The following is a 16,120-nucleotide window of genomic DNA, read 5'->3' as shown; positions in this document are numbered from 1 at the left end:
ATCTAAAACTGGCGTTGGGAAGCACCGGCCCATGAGCTTGGCAGTTTCCAGGCCAGTAACGGAAGGCACCCGTCCTTCCTTTCCTGGAGCGGGGGCGGAGGGCTAACCGTTGGTGAGGATGGTAGAGATGCAAATCAGACCTCTGGCTGACCGCCTGGGCCTTCATACTTACCTGGCAGGGGAGACACCATGATCAAGAAGGCGGTTCACCCAGGGCGAGGCTTGTCCATTGCACTCCGGCCATGCTGACCCCTGCGAATTCCCCAAATGCGGGAATCTCGACTGCATAATTTATGGTAGTGGGGGACTGCGTTCGCGCTCTCCCCTGAAATTGTTGGTGAAACAAAGCAGAAGAGGTTTTTACAGTTTTTTATTTATTTCCATTTCAGAATGGGGAGTTCTGTCACATGCGAGATACGTGTTGTGCGCCTGTGAAACAAAGTCACTTACGCTCTTGAAAAATCAGACCCTGGTGGGTAGTTTAGTTCGAACATAGCGCAGACCTTACTTTGAAAGTAGATTGGACTGACTGCAGCCTAGCTGTATCTGTCTCCATGTTGTTTGTTTGTCCTTTTTTTCGATTCGTATTAATTTTGTTGTCGCTTACAGCGCCACCTAGTGGCCTGTCGCCGCGCCCTTTTTCACCTGGCCTCGGACTGAGCCCCTGCACAGGTGTGCCGATTTGGGTGAAGGGATCTCACTCCTTCCCGGAGTTATAGCCATTCGAGCCACCTCGGACACGCCACCTTAGCACGTTTTGAGGTCCCCTCGCCAAGGTGAATGGAAATTTCCTCTTTTTTTGGATGATTATTGACAGTCAGACTCCAGAGAAGCTTTCTGTGCTGATTTGGGTGGGACTGGGCCAAATACCTGGCGCTAGGTTGCAAAAGAAGGTTTTCGACAAAATCCAAAATACCCGAAAATTTCGTCAGAGCGACGAGCCAATCTGAGACCTGCGTCTCGTTCGGCTCGAGCCAAGGATTCCGATGACATAAGGCACGTGGCTCTGCGACCAACCGTTTGGGAGTTACGAGCGATGCCGTACTTTCCGTCAGGCCGATCGGGACGAGGCCCGGTGACGTTGTAGACAGGGGAGGCTACCACCATCCCCCAGCGTTTTTAGGTCTCCCAAAACTTACCAAAGCCGAGATGGGCATCGCCGTGTCCGGCTTCCTCCCTGCTGCGTCTTAGCAGCATCGCTTCTCGGCCTTTTGGCTAAGATCACGTGGTCTGGTCGGACGGTTGAGACAGCGATCGCCTCTAGGTGGACCTTTAGGCTCGTGTGTGGCTTGTGGCACGAGTCCTCTATCCTCCAAGAGGTAAATTGACAAGCGGCTTTTAATTGGAGACGACTCGCTTTGCGGAGAATCTACTTGTTTTTAAGGTAAGAAGGTTTTATCTAATTTATTTAGTTAATTTATTGTTTGTTTTAGCCGCTGCGTGCTGGTGGTGCCTCCACCATGTCGGCTGCTCGTGCCGGCATGCGGAGGCACCACAGCGTGCGTTTTATATTCAAGGAGGTCGATGGAAAGCTTCTGGGTATGTCCCGCATGGACTTTTCCAGAAAGCTTGTTCAAAAGACCTTACATTTTAAGCCTGAAGACCTGAATTGTTTGATGACTCTGCCTCTGAACAAAGGTTTTGATTTGAGTTTTAAGACTGCTTCCCTGCTAAGTGAGTTTTGGCAAAGGTTTGAATCTGTTAAATCCCAGTTCTCTATGTTTATGGTGGAGAAACTTTCTGACAACACACTTAAAACTGTGATTGTCAGAATGTTCAATGAAACTGTGACTGGTGAAGATATATGTGTGTGGCTGGGTAGATTTTGCACTGTTCGAGGCCAGCCAGTCAAGGTGCTAGATGAAGATGGTATCTGGACATGCTCCTGGCGAATCCCCATTAAACAATGGGAGGACGCTGGGCGCTACCAGGGCCTGAAACATCTGCCCTCCATGATTGTGCTTGGAGAGAACAGAGGCTACATTCATTACCAGGGTATGCCTAAGTTATGTCGGAAATGTGGGAAATTTGGTCACTTAGCCGATGTATGCCAAGAATTAGTTTGTGGGAAGTGCAAAGAAATTGGTCACGGGTTTGAACAGTGTACCAATGGCAGGCGGTGCAATCTTTGTGGAGATTCAAACCACCTCTACAGAGATTGCCCTAAAAGTTTTGCCAACAAGCTCAAAATGGCCGCCCCACATTGGCACCAAACAAACGAAGAAAGGAAAGAGGAGGCGGTCCCTGAGGTTTTGGCGGGAATTTCAAATTCCCAGCCAGCCTCAGGGATTGGGCAGGAAGGAGGAAGTGGGGCGGCGATAGGGGCGGAGTCAGATATTGAAATGGAAAAAGGCACGGAAGGAGAAGTGACCGAGGGAGAAACAAGCTCCTCCCTACAAACGGTGTCAGAGTTGGTACAGGAATCCAGTGGGAGTGAATTTGAGTGTTCACTCCCAAATGCTCAAGTGCAAAAAAGACCTGCGGGATCTCCTCTGGTGGAAACCGAGGAGAAAAAAGCTAGGGCAGCACAGCGGCTTGATAGTTCCGATTTGGAAGATCAAGAACGCATGTGGCCCCTAGAGTCCCCAAATGAGGTATCTTTTTTGCACATCAAGCTAAGAACATCGTCGCCTAGGGAGTTACAAGAGGATTTCTCTGTAGCACCCGAGGCGTCGAGCACCTGCTCTCCAGGACCCAGTTCATCTGTGAGAAAGGAAGGGCAGGTGAAACAAGATAAAACATGATTTTAAGTATATTTTTGTAGTCTTTTTGTCTTCTGTTTAAATGTCTCATACTGTTTTAACCATACTGCTCATGGCCCTCACTATCTCTACCATTAATGTAAGAAGTGTGAGGTCCACCTTACGAGCACAGAGCATTTTATCCTTTTTAAAGTGTTTTAAGTCAGATTTGTTTTTACTGCAAGAGTGTGCTCTGCCCTTTTTAAATAGTTACAGAGAGTTGGAGGAGATGTGGACCATGGGGCCCTCAATATGGAGTGGCTCCAACTTCAACAAGAATGACGGTGTCGCTATTTTAATCAACAATTCAAACATCACGGTGAAGGATAGCACTGTGGTGAGGGAAGGGCGGGCTCTTTTAGCAAACCTGACTTTTTTAGGGAGGGATTTTAAGGTTCTTAATGTGTATGGTTTTACAGAAAAAAATGACAGATATGAGCTTTTAGAAGACCTGCAGCCCCACATGTTAGGCAGGGCTCCCCTAATATTAGCAGGGGATTTTAACTGTGTTTTATCCAAAACAGATAGGAAGAGAGTAGGAGAAGATTTTAAGGTCGATAAGACATCGGTTTTATTGCAAAATTTAGTCAAGGATTTTAAGTTAGTTGACTGTTTTAAACAACTGCATCAAAGAGAGGAGGGCTTCACCTGGTTCAGTGGTGATGGCACCAGAGCCTCTCGAATTGACTATGTTTTTACAAGGGACTGCCCGCCAACCGATGCAACATTGACCCCTCCCTTTTTTTCTGATCACATGATACTGTCTTGCACCCTTTCACTTTCCATGGGTGTGACGGTAGGAGGAGGGCTGTGGAAGCTGAACTGTTCCCTATTAGAGGATGAAGAAGTGGTTAGAGAGTATAGGGAGCAGTTCAGCCAATGGCAGACCCTCCAAGACTTTTATGATACACGTGCACAGTGGTGGGAAGTGGTTAAGGACCGGACAAGACAGTTTTTTAGAAATATAGGGAAAAGGAAAAAGAACAGGGAAAGAAGACACATGATGGGGCTGCAAAAAAGACTGCAGAGATATTTTAACCTTTTAAACAGTGGATTGGATTTTACAGAAGAGATAAAAGAAGTCAAGAAAGAAATGTCAGTTTTATTCGAAGTTCAGAGTAGGGGTGTTATTTTAAGATGTAAAGAAAGAGAAATAGAAGAAGGGGAGAAATGCACAAGATACTTTTTTAAAAAAAATATTACACGGGGTGGGTCAATCTCTGCTTTGAAGACTTTTACCGGGAGGGAAGCAAGCGGCACAAAAGAGATTTTAAATGAAACTGAAAACTTTTATAATAATTTATATAGTGCAAAAGAGGCTCATAATGGGGTTTTAGAGGAAGTTTTAACCTTTTTAAATAAAAAGGTAAAGAGCCCAGATGTGCTTTTATCCCAGGATTTTACAGTTTTAGAAACTCAGAAAGCTTTAAAACATTTTAAAAAAGGGAAGTCCCCTGGCATTGACGGACTTCCCTTTGAATTTTATCTGACTTTCTGGGACATTTTAGCACACGAACTGTTGACCGTTTTTAAAGAATTTGAGACTCTTGACAGACTTCCTGACAGCTTTAGAGTAGGGATAGTTTCATTATTACATAAGAAAGGAGACAAGACTGACTTGAAAAACTGGCGACCAATCACGCTTTTAAATTTTGATTGTAAACTTTTTAGTAAGATTTTAGCAACACGCATGTCGACTGTTTTAGAGGACGTGATCCACCCGGATCAAGCTTGTGCTGTGCCCGGAAGAAAGATAACAGACAACCTAGTGCTGATTAGAGACGCCATCTGTTACGCGAGAGACAGAAATATTCGGCTAGTAGTCCTAAATTTAGATTTTGAAAAAGCATTTGATCGAGTCTCGCACCAGTACCTCTTCCAGGTTCTGGAGAAAATGGGGCTTCCAAAGAGGTTTATAGCCTGGGTGGGACTGCTGTACAAGGGAATAGTCAGCAAAATTCTAATAAATGGGCATCTTTCCAAAGCTGTGGACATACACAGTGGTGTCCGTCAGGGATGTCCTTTATCTCCTCTTCTGTATGTGGCTTGCATCGAGCCACTGGCACAGATCTTGAGAAGGGACAAATGGATCAAAGGACTGGACGTTCCTGGGACGGGGGGACTGACGGCGACCTGTGTTTTATATATGGACGACGTAACTCTTTTAGCCACAGATGTTTTATCAATACGAAGAGCACTGGACTTGACTGACTGGTACGGTCGGGCCTCGGGCGCCAAACTCAATAGAAACAAGTCCGAGGCCCAGCTCTTCGGGCCGTGGGGAGACGTGGACACAGGAGGACTTGATTTGGTTTTTAAAGACAACGATTTTAAGATTTTAGGCGTTAAATTTGATAAAGACGGGGGTGGACGGGAAAACTGGACTGACTTGTTAGGGAAAGTTAGGAAAAGACTGGGGTTTTGGGGACTAAGACAGATGACGATGGAAGGCAAGGTTTTAATTTTTAAATCTGTGATTTTACCTCTGATTTTACTTGTCTGTTCTGTTTTTAGCCCCCCTCGGTGGTTCCTGGGGAAACTGGAGAGGGCGGTGTTTTACTTCCTGTGGGGGTCCAAGTGGGAGCGCCTGAAGAGGGAGACCATCAAGAAAAGGCCGGAGAACGGTGGAAAAGGCCTCCCAGACCCCCACCTGTTTTTAGGCAGCCGCTTCACCGCCCTGCACATTAGTTATGCCACGACCCCATCCACAGAAAACAAGACGGCTGCAATGGCGCGATTCTGGATGGGGTCTTACCTACGAACACTGAAAATTTTACCAGTGGACTTGAAAACCCCAGTGTCTTTTAACTTGCCCAAAGAGTACAGTTTTATAAAAAAGTTTTTAAAGAAATACCTTTTAGAGAGTGAAGATGTCACCATTTTAACTCAACACAAGTCTCTCATCTCTGTTGTGCAGGACCGGGAACCGGTGAGTCCAGTTCCGGGCCTCACACCAAGTGAGGCCAAACAGGTTTGGCGGAACGCGGCTCACCCCGCTCTCCAGAACAGGCACAAGGACTTATCGTGGATGGTGGCTCATGAGATCCTCCCGGTCAGGGCGGTTATGCACTCCAGAGGCATGGCCAAAAACCCCATCTGCCCGCGGTCCGGCTGCAATTCCCCGGAGACCGTCCACCACCTGCTCTGGGAGTGCAGCACTGCGCGGGACCTGTGGGCCAAGACCGGCCCCCTGTATTTCCCGTGCCTACCAGCGGGTGGGGCCCAGTTCGGGTACCAGCTCGCCATCCTTGGGGTGGGCCGGGGCTTGAAGGACTTGACGGCACAGAAATTTACCTCGCTCTGGCTCACCCTCAACGTCATCAAGGATGCCATCTGGGCCACCAGAAACCTGCTGGTGGGGAAGCGCGTTACGGTAACCCTCCATGCATGCGAGCTAAAGGTAACATCAATGCTGCAGGGGTACCGGACGACGATATTCGGACGGGGGGGCCGGGGTCGCACGGAGAGGGTCCCGGCAGGCACCGACCCTGGCCGCCCGTAGATGCACCCTCACCACTCTGGCTACGGGAACAGCGGGCCAGCGGGCCGGAGGAGAGGGGATCTCCGCTGAGTCCATAAAGTAGCATCTCATGTCCCTGTTCTGGAGAGTGGGGTGATGACCCACTTGATAAGGACTCACCCCAGGTCTTGCACAACAGATGATTTTTAATTGGTGTTTTTTATTGTTTTATCATGAAATAGGTTTTATTAACATATATATATATATATATATATATATATACATACGAGGCTTGTTTGCTTTTTTTAAAAATTTGTATTTTACTTTTGGAACTGACCGCACCTTTTAAACACACCTCAATAATGGACTTTTAAAAACAAGCAAAACACTGTGGTTTTAATCAAATGCTTTTTAACAATGATTGTTTCTTTCATTTTACCATGTGTATTTATTATATATTATATTGCTTGTTTTAATGTGTGATTAAAAAGAAAATGTTGTGTGAAAAAGAAAAAATGCAAATGGAAAAAATGTAAATGGTGACAATAAAACTTTTTCGAAAGAAAATCTGTTCTTATCAGTTTAATATCTGATACGTCCCCCATCCGGGGACTACATATTAAATGGATTTTTAGATCACGGAGCTGGAGCCGGGGCTTGCTCCGTCCACTCCATGCATCGGCCTGGTATTGCAGTGTCTCCAGGAACGGTGTGCTTTCCCTTTTTGGGGATTGCCATTTATTGTGTCGAATAGCAGAACAAGGAATGAGAGCTGCCATTGCAGATGCTGTGGTTTATTGCAAACTTTTTTCCTGATGTGTCCTCCTGGGGTCTTGGACTCTTCCACTAACGATGCACCCACCTGAGGTCTTGAAGTGGTGGTGCATCTAGACGAGGTGGTGCATCGAATCAGGTGTGTTTGTTTAAAGAGAGTCATCTAAAACTGGCGTTGGGAAGCACCGGCCCATGAGCTTGGCAGTTTCCAGGCCAGTAACGGAAGGCACCCGTCCTTCCTTTCCTGGAGCGGGGGCGGAGGGCTAACCGTTGGTGAGGATGGTAGAGATGCAAATCAGACCTCTGGCTGACCGCCTGCGCCTTCATACTTACCTGGCAGGGGAGACACCATGATCAAGAAGGCGGTTCACCCAGGGCGAGGCTTGTCCATTGCACTCCGGCCATGCTGACCCCTGCGAATTCCCCAAATGCGGGAATCTCGACTGCATAATTTATGGTAGTGGGGGACTGCGTTCGCGCTCTCCCCTGAAATTGTTGGTGAAACAAAGCAGAAGAGGTTTTTACAGTTTTTTATTTATTTCCATTTCAGAATGGGGAGTTCTGTCACATGCGAGATACGTGTTGTGCGCCTGTGAAACAAAGTCACTTACGCTCTTGAAAAATCAGACCCTGGTGGGTAGTTTAGTTCGAACATAGCGCAGACCTTACTTTGAAAGTAGATTGGACTGACTGCAGCCTAGCTGTATCTGTCTCCATGTTGTTTGTTTGTCCTTTTTTTCGATTCGTATTAATTTTGTTGTCGCTTACAGCGCCACCTAGTGGCCTGTCGCCGCGCCCTTTTTCACCTGGCCTCGGACTGAGCCCCTGCACAGGTGTGCCGATTTGGGTGAAGGGATCTCACTCCTTCCCGGAGTTATAGCCATTCGAGCCACCTCGGACACGCCACCTTAGCACGTTTTGAGGTCCCCTCGCCAAGGTGAATGGAAATTTCCTCTTTTTTTGGATGATTATTGACAGTCAGACTCCAGAGAAGCTTTCTGTGCTGATTTGGGTGGGACTGGGCCAAATACCTGGCGCTAGGTTGCAAAAGAAGGTTTTCGACAAAATCCAAAATACCCGAAAATTTCGTCAGAGCGACGAGCCAATCTGAGACCTGCGTCTCGTTTGGCTCGAGCCAAGGATTCCGATGACATAAGGCACGTGGCTCTGCGACCAACCGTTTGGGAGTTACGAGCGATGCCGTACTTTCCGTCGCTGCAGTTCCACCGTCAGGCCGATCGGGACAAGGCCCGGTGACGTTGCAGACAGGGGAGGGTACTACGATCCCGCAGTGTTTCGGGTGTTTTCATCTTTGTTTGATTGTCTTTTTACATTACATTTTCCCTATTTTTCAGCTTACGGCGCCACCTACTGGCCTGTCGCCGCGCCCTTTTTCACCTGGCCTCGGACTGAGCCCCTGCACAGGTGTGCCGATTTGGGTGAAGGGATCTCACTCCTTCCCGGAGTTATAGCCATTCGAGCCACCTCGGACACGCCACCTTAGCACGTTTTGAGGTCCCCTCGCCAAGGTGAATGGAAATTTCCTCTTTTTTTGGATGATTATTGACAGTCAGACTCCAGAGAAGCTTTCTGTGCTGATTTGGGTGGGACTGGGCCAAATACCTGGCGCTAGGTTGCAAAAGAAGGTTTTCGACAAAATCCAAAATACCCGAAAATTTCGTCAGAGCGACGAGCCAATCTGAGACCTGCGTCTCGTTTGGCTCGAGCCAAGGATTCCGATGACATAAGGCACGTGGCTCTGCGACCAACCGTTTGGGAGTTACGAGCGATGCCGTACTTTCCGTCGCTGCAGTTCCACCGTCAGGCCGATCGGGACAAGGCCCGGTGACGTTGCAGACAGGGGAGGGTACTACGATCCCGCAGTGTTTCGGGTGTTTTCATCTTTGTTTGATTGTCTTTTTACATTACATTTTCCCTATTTTTCAGCTTACGGCGCCACCTACTGGCCTGTCGCCGCGCCCCTTTTCACCTGGCCTCGGACTGAGCCCCTGCACAGGTGTGCCGATTTGGGTGAAGGGATCTCACTCCTTCCCGGAGTTATAGCCATTCGAGCCACCTCGGACACGCCACCTTAGCACGTTTTGAGGTCCCCTCGCCAAGGTGAATGGAAATTTCCTCTTTTTTTGGATGATTATTGACAGTCAGACTCCAGAGAAGCTTTCTGTGCTGATTTGGGTGGGACTGGGCCAAATACCTGGCGCTAGGTTGCAAAAGAAGGTTTTCGACAAAATCCAAAATACCCGAAAATTTCGTCAGAGCGACGAGCCAATCTGAGACCTGCGTCTCGTTCGGCTCGAGCCAAGGATTCCGATGACATAAGGCACGTGGCTCTGCGACCAACCGTTTGGGAGTTACGAGCGATGCCGTACTTTCCGTCAGGCCGATCGGGACGAGGCCCGGTGACGTTGTAGACAGGGGAGGCTACCACCATCCCCCAGCGTTTTTAGGTCTCCCAAAACTTACCAAAGCCGAGATGGGCATCGCCGTGTCCGGCTTCCTCCCTGCTGCGTCTTAGCAGCATCGCTTCTCGGCCTTTTGGCTAAGATCAAGTGTAGTATCTGTTCTTATCAGTTTAATATCTGATACGTCCCCCATCCGGGGACTACATATTAAATGGATTTTTAGATCACGGAGCTGGAGCCGGGGCTTGCTCCGTCCACTCCATGCATCGGCCTGGTATTGCAGTGTCTCCAGGAACGGTGTGCTTTCCCTTTTTGGGGATTGCCATTTATTGTGTCGAATAGCAGAACAAGGAATGAGAGCTGCCATTGCAGATGCTGTGGTTTATTGCAAACTTTTTTCCTGATGTGTCCTCCTGGGGTCTTGGACTCTTCCACTAACGATGCACCCACCTGAGGTCTTGAAGTGGTGGTGCATCTAGACGAGGTGGTGCATCGAATCAGGTGTGTTTGTTTAAAGAGAGTCATCTAAAACTGGCGTTGGGAAGCACCGGCCCATGAGCTTGGCAGTTTCCAGGCCAGTAACGGAAGGCACCCGTCCTTCCTTTCCTGGAGCGGGGGCGGAGGGCTAACCGTTGGTGAGGATGGTAGAGATGCAAATCAGACCTCTGGCTGACCGCCTGCGCCTTCATACTTACCTGGCAGGGGAGACACCATGATCAAGAAGGCGGTTCACCCAGGGCGAGGCTTGTCCATTGCACTCCGGCCATGCTGACCCCTGCGAATTCCCCAAATGCGGGAATCTCGACTGCATAATTTATGGTAGTGGGGGACTGCGTTCGCGCTCTCCCCTGAAATTGTTGGTGAAACAAAGCAGAAGAGGTTTTTACAGTTTTTTATTTATTTCCATTTCAGAATGGGGAGTTCTGTCACATGCGAGATACGTGTTGTGCGCCTGTGAAACAAAGTCACTTACGCTCTTGAAAAATCAGACCCTGGTGGGTAGTTTAGTTCGAACATAGCGCAGACCTTACTTTGAAAGTAGATTGGACTGACTGCAGCCTAGCTGTATCTGTCTCCATGTTGTTTGTTTGTCCTTTTTTTCGATTCGTATTAATTTTGTTGTCGCTTACAGCGCCACCTAGTGGCCTGTCGCCGCGCCCTTTTTCACCTGGCCTCGGACTGAGCCCCTGCACAGGTGTGCCGATTTGGGTGAAGGGATCTCACTCCTTCCCGGAGTTATAGCCATTCGAGCCACCTCGGACACGCCACCTTAGCACGTTTTGAGGTCCCCTCGCCAAGGTGAATGGAAATTTCCTCTTTTTTTGGATGATTATTGACAGTCAGACTCCAGAGAAGCTTTCTGTGCTGATTTGGGTGGGACTGGGCCAAATACCTGGCGCTAGGTTGCAAAAGAAGGTTTTCGACAAAATCCAAAATACCCGAAAATTTCGTCAGAGCGACGAGCCAATCTGAGACCTGCGTCTCGTTTGGCTCGAGCCAAGGATTCCGATGACATAAGGCACGTGGCTCTGCGACCAACCGTTTGGGAGTTACGAGCGATGCCGTACTTTCCGTCGCTGCAGTTCCACCGTCAGGCCGATCGGGACAAGGCCCGGTGACGTTGCAGACAGGGGAGGGTACTACGATCCCGCAGTGTTTCGGGTGTTTTCATCTTTGTTTGATTGTCTTTTTACATTACATTTTCCCTATTTTTCAGCTTACGGCGCCACCTACTGGCCTGTCGCCGCGCCCCTTTTCACCTGGCCTCGGACTGAGCCCCTGCACAGGTGTGCCGATTTGGGTGAAGGGATCTCACTCCTTCCCGGAGTTATAGCCATTCGAGCCACCTCGGACACGCCACCTTAGCACGTTTTGAGGTCCCCTCGCCAAGGTGAATGGAAATTTCCTCTTTTTTTGGATGATTATTGACAGTCAGACTCCAGAGAAGCTTTCTGTGCTGATTTGGGTGGGACTGGGCCAAATACCTGGCGCTAGGTTGCAAAAGAAGGTTTTCGACAAAATCCAAAATACCCGAAAATTTCGTCAGAGCGACGAGCCAATCTGAGACCTGCGTCTCGTTCGGCTCGAGCCAAGGATTCCGATGACATAAGGCACGTGGCTCTGCGACCAACCGTTTGGGAGTTACGAGCGATGCCGTACTTTCCGTCAGGCCGATCGGGACGAGGCCCGGTGACGTTGTAGACAGGGGAGGCTACCACCATCCCCCAGCGTTTTTAGGTCTCCCAAAACTTACCAAAGCCGAGATGGGCATCGCCGTGTCCGGCTTCCTCCCTGCTGCGTCTTAGCAGCATCGCTTCTCGGCCTTTTGGCTAAGATCAAGTGTAGTATCTGTTCTTATCAGTTTAATATCTGATACGTCCCCCATCCGGGGACTACATATTAAATGGATTTTTAGATCACGGAGCTGGAGCCGGGGCTTGCTCCGTCCACTCCATGCATCGGCCTGGTATTGCAGTGTCTCCAGGAACGGTGTGCTTTCCCTTTTTGGGGATTGCCATTTATTGTGTCGAATAGCAGAACAAGGAATGAGAGCTGCCATTGCAGATGCTGTGGTTTATTGCAAACTTTTTTCCTGATGTGTCCTCCTGGGGTCTTGGACTCTTCCACTAACGATGCACCCACCTGAGGTCTTGAAGTGGTGGTGCATCTAGACGAGGTGGTGCATCGAATCAGGTGTGTTTGTTTAAAGAGAGTCATCTAAAACTGGCGTTGGGAAGCACCGGCCCATGAGCTTGGCAGTTTCCAGGCCAGTAACGGAAGGCACCCGTCCTTCCTTTCCTGGAGCGGGGGCGGAGGGCTAACCGTTGGTGAGGATGGTAGAGATGCAAATCAGACCTCTGGCTGACCGCCTGCGCCTTCATACTTACCTGGCAGGGGAGACACCATGATCAAGAAGGCGGTTCACCCAGGGCGAGGCTTGTCCATTGCACTCCGGCCATGCTGACCCCTGCGAATTCCCCAAATGCGGGAATCTCGACTGCATAATTTATGGTAGTGGGGGACTGCGTTCGCGCTCTCCCCTGAAATTGTTGGTGAAACAAAGCAGAAGAGGTTTTTACAGTTTTTTATTTATTTCCATTTCAGAATGGGGAGTTCTGTCACATGCGAGATACGTGTTGTGCGCCTGTGAAACAAAGTCACTTACGCTCTTGAAAAATCAGACCCTGGTGGGTAGTTTAGTTCGAACATAGCGCAGACCTTACTTTGAAAGTAGATTGGACTGACTGCAGCCTAGCTGTATCTGTCTCCATGTTGTTTGTTTGTCCTTTTTTTCGATTCGTATTAATTTTGTTGTCGCTTACAGCGCCACCTAGTGGCCTGTCGCCGCGCCCTTTTTCACCTGGCCTCGGACTGAGCCCCTGCACAGGTGTGCCGATTTGGGTGAAGGGATCTCACTCCTTCCCGGAGTTATAGCCATTCGAGCCACCTCGGACACGCCACCTTAGCACGTTTTGAGGTCCCCTCGCCAAGGTGAATGGAAATTTCCTCTTTTTTTGGATGATTATTGACAGTCAGACTCCAGAGAAGCTTTCTGTGCTGATTTGGGTGGGACTGGGCCAAATACCTGGCGCTAGGTTGCAAAAGAAGGTTTTCGACAAAATCCAAAATACCCGAAAATTTCGTCAGAGCGACGAGCCAATCTGAGACCTGCGTCTCGTTTGGCTCGAGCCAAGGATTCCGATGACATAAGGCACGTGGCTCTGCGACCAACCGTTTGGGAGTTACGAGCGATGCCGTACTTTCCGTCGCTGCAGTTCCACCGTCAGGCCGATCGGGACAAGGCCCGGTGACGTTGCAGACAGGGGAGGGTACTACGATCCCGCAGTGTTTCGGGTGTTTTCATCTTTGTTTGATTGTCTTTTTACATTACATTTTCCCTATTTTTCAGCTTACGGCGCCACCTACTGGCCTGTCGCCGCGCCCCTTTTCACCTGGCCTCGGACTGAGCCCCTGCACAGGTGTGCCGATTTGGGTGAAGGGATCTCACTCCTTCCCGGAGTTATAGCCATTCGAGCCACCTCGGACACGCCACCTTAGCACGTTTTGAGGTCCCCTCGCCAAGGTGAATGGAAATTTCCTCTTTTTTTGGATGATTATTGACAGTCAGACTCCAGAGAAGCTTTCTGTGCTGATTTGGGTGGGACTGGGCCAAATACCTGGCGCTAGGTTGCAAAAGAAGGTTTTCGACAAAATCCAAAATACCCGAAAATTTCGTCAGAGCGACGAGCCAATCTGAGACCTGCGTCTCGTTCGGCTCGAGCCAAGGATTCCGATGACATAAGGCACGTGGCTCTGCGACCAACCGTTTGGGAGTTACGAGCGATGCCGTACTTTCCGTCAGGCCGATCGGGACGAGGCCCGGTGACGTTGTAGACAGGGGAGGCTACCACCATCCCCCAGCGTTTTTAGGTCTCCCAAAACTTACCAAAGCCGAGATGGGCATCGCCGTGTCCGGCTTCCTCCCTGCTGCGTCTTAGCAGCATCGCTTCTCGGCCTTTTGGCTAAGATCAAGTGTAGTATCTGTTCTTATCAGTTTAATATCTGATACGTCCCCCATCCGGGGACTACATATTAAATGGATTTTTAGATCACGGAGCTGGAGCCGGGGCTTGCTCCGTCCACTCCATGCATCGGCCTGGTATTGCAGTGTCTCCAGGAACGGTGTGCTTTCCCTTTTTGGGGATTGCCATTTATTGTGTCGAATAGCAGAACAAGGAATGAGAGCTGCCATTGCAGATGCTGTGGTTTATTGCAAACTTTTTTCCTGATGTGTCCTCCTGGGGTCTTGGACTCTTCCACTAACGATGCACCCACCTGAGGTCTTGAAGTGGTGGTGCATCTAGACGAGGTGGTGCATCGAATCAGGTGTGTTTGTTTAAAGAGAGTCATCTAAAACTGGCGTTGGGAAGCACCGGCCCATGAGCTTGGCAGTTTCCAGGCCAGTAACGGAAGGCACCCGTCCTTCCTTTCCTGGAGCGGGGGCGGAGGGCTAACCGTTGGTGAGGATGGTAGAGATGCAAATCAGACCTCTGGCTGACCGCCTGCGCCTTCATACTTACCTGGCAGGGGAGACACCATGATCAAGAAGGCGGTTCACCCAGGGCGAGGCTTGTCCATTGCACTCCGGCCATGCTGACCCCTGCGAATTCCCCAAATGCGGGAATCTCGACTGCATAATTTATGGTAGTGGGGGACTGCGTTCGCGCTCTCCCCTGAAATTGTTGGTGAAACAAAGCAGAAGAGGTTTTTACAGTTTTTTATTTATTTCCATTTCAGAATGGGGAGTTCTGTCACATGCGAGATACGTGTTGTGCGCCTGTGAAACAAAGTCACTTACGCTCTTGAAAAATCAGACCCTGGTGGGTAGTTTAGTTCGAACATAGCGCAGACCTTACTTTGAAAGTAGATTGGACTGACTGCAGCCTAGCTGTATCTGTCTCCATGTTGTTTGTTTGTCCTTTTTTTCGATTCGTATTAATTTTGTTGTCGCTTACAGCGCCACCTAGTGGCCTGTCGCCGCGCCCTTTTTCACCTGGCCTCGGACTGAGCCCCTGCACAGGTGTGCCGATTTGGGTGAAGGGATCTCACTCCTTCCCGGAGTTATAGCCATTCGAGCCACCTCGGACACGCCACCTTAGCACGTTTTGAGGTCCCCTCGCCAAGGTGAATGGAAATTTCCTCTTTTTTTGGATGATTATTGACAGTCAGACTCCAGAGAAGCTTTCTGTGCTGATTTGGGTGGGACTGGGCCAAATACCTGGCGCTAGGTTGCAAAAGAAGGTTTTCGACAAAATCCAAAATACCCGAAAATTTCGTCAGAGCGACGAGCCAATCTGAGACCTGCGTCTCGTTTGGCTCGAGCCAAGGATTCCGATGACATAAGGCACGTGGCTCTGCGACCAACCGTTTGGGAGTTACGAGCGATGCCGTACTTTCCGTCGCTGCAGTTCCACCGTCAGGCCGATCGGGACAAGGCCCGGTGACGTTGCAGACAGGGGAGGGTACTACGATCCCGCAGTGTTTCGGGTGTTTTCATCTTTGTTTGATTGTCTTTTTACATTACATTTTCCCTATTTTTCAGCTTACGGCGCCACCTACTGGCCTGTCGCCGCGCCCTTTTTCACCTGGCCTCGGACTGAGCCCCTGCACAGGTGTGCCGATTTGGGTGAAGGGATCTCACTCCTTCCCGGAGTTATAGCCATTCGAGCCACCTCGGACACGCCACCTTAGCACGTTTTGAGGTCCCCTCGCCAAGGTGAATGGAAATTTCCTCTTTTTTTGGATGATTATTGACAGTCAGACTCCAGAGAAGCTTTCTGTGCTGATTTGGGTGGGACTGGGCCAAATACCTGGCGCTAGGTTGCAAAAGAAGGTTTTCGACAAAATCCAAAATACCCGAAAATTTCGTCAGAGCGACGAGCCAATCTGAGACCTGCGTCTCGTTTGGCTCGAGCCAAGGATTCCGATGACATAAGGCACGTGGCTCTGCGACCAACCGTTTGGGAGTTACGAGCGATGCCGTACTTTCCGTCGCTGCAGTTCCACCGTCAGGCCGATCGGGACAAGGCCCGGTGACGTTGCAGACAGGGGAGGGTACTACGATCCCGCAGTGTTTCGGGTGTTTTCATCTTTGTTTGATTGTCTTTTTACATTACATTTTCCCTATTTTTCAGCTTACGGCGCCACCTACTGGCCTGTCG

At 49.6% G+C, this 16,120-nt stretch overlaps 8 non-coding genes and 1 pseudogene across 8 annotated transcripts; all 9 read left to right on the top strand.

The window, feature by feature from the left end:
- The first annotated feature begins 164 nt into the window (after positions 1 to 164).
- On the top strand, positions 165 to 328 carry LOC128012330 (U1 spliceosomal RNA). The gene has a single exon (XR_008182853.1). It is a non-coding gene; the product is annotated as a U1 spliceosomal RNA (small nuclear RNA).
- A 6,420-nt stretch (positions 329 to 6,748) lies between these two features.
- Positions 6,749 to 6,921, top strand: LOC128012670 (uncharacterized; annotated as a pseudogene).
- A 379-nt stretch (positions 6,922 to 7,300) lies between these two features.
- Positions 7,301 to 7,464, top strand: LOC128012329 (U1 spliceosomal RNA). The gene has a single exon (XR_008182852.1). It is a non-coding gene; the product is annotated as a U1 spliceosomal RNA (small nuclear RNA).
- Positions 7,465 to 9,515: 2,051 nt separating this feature from the next.
- Positions 9,516 to 9,706, top strand: LOC128012569 (U2 spliceosomal RNA). Its single transcript, XR_008183093.1, has one exon. It is a non-coding gene; the product is annotated as a U2 spliceosomal RNA (small nuclear RNA).
- Positions 9,707 to 10,085: 379 nt separating this feature from the next.
- On the top strand, positions 10,086 to 10,249 carry LOC128012328 (U1 spliceosomal RNA). Its single transcript, XR_008182851.1, has one exon. It is a non-coding gene; the product is annotated as a U1 spliceosomal RNA (small nuclear RNA).
- A 1,459-nt stretch (positions 10,250 to 11,708) lies between these two features.
- LOC128012568 (U2 spliceosomal RNA) lies at positions 11,709 to 11,899 on the top strand. Its single transcript, XR_008183092.1, has one exon. It is a non-coding gene; the product is annotated as a U2 spliceosomal RNA (small nuclear RNA).
- A 379-nt stretch (positions 11,900 to 12,278) lies between these two features.
- LOC128012327 (U1 spliceosomal RNA) lies at positions 12,279 to 12,442 on the top strand. Its single transcript, XR_008182850.1, has one exon. It is a non-coding gene; the product is annotated as a U1 spliceosomal RNA (small nuclear RNA).
- A 1,459-nt stretch (positions 12,443 to 13,901) lies between these two features.
- LOC128012567 (U2 spliceosomal RNA) lies at positions 13,902 to 14,092 on the top strand. The gene has a single exon (XR_008183091.1). It is a non-coding gene; the product is annotated as a U2 spliceosomal RNA (small nuclear RNA).
- Positions 14,093 to 14,471: 379 nt separating this feature from the next.
- LOC128012326 (U1 spliceosomal RNA) lies at positions 14,472 to 14,635 on the top strand. The gene has a single exon (XR_008182849.1). It is a non-coding gene; the product is annotated as a U1 spliceosomal RNA (small nuclear RNA).
- Positions 14,636 to 16,120: the final 1,485 nt, after the last annotated feature.

The sequence above is a fragment of the Carassius gibelio genome, chromosome B23, assembly GCF_023724105.1.
Source record: "Carassius gibelio isolate Cgi1373 ecotype wild population from Czech Republic chromosome B23, carGib1.2-hapl.c, whole genome shotgun sequence".
Lineage (NCBI taxonomy): Eukaryota > Metazoa > Chordata > Actinopteri > Cypriniformes > Cyprinidae > Carassius > Carassius gibelio.
The sequence above is the reverse complement of the archived record's forward strand: the minus strand, read 5'-3'. Positions and strand labels throughout refer to the sequence as shown.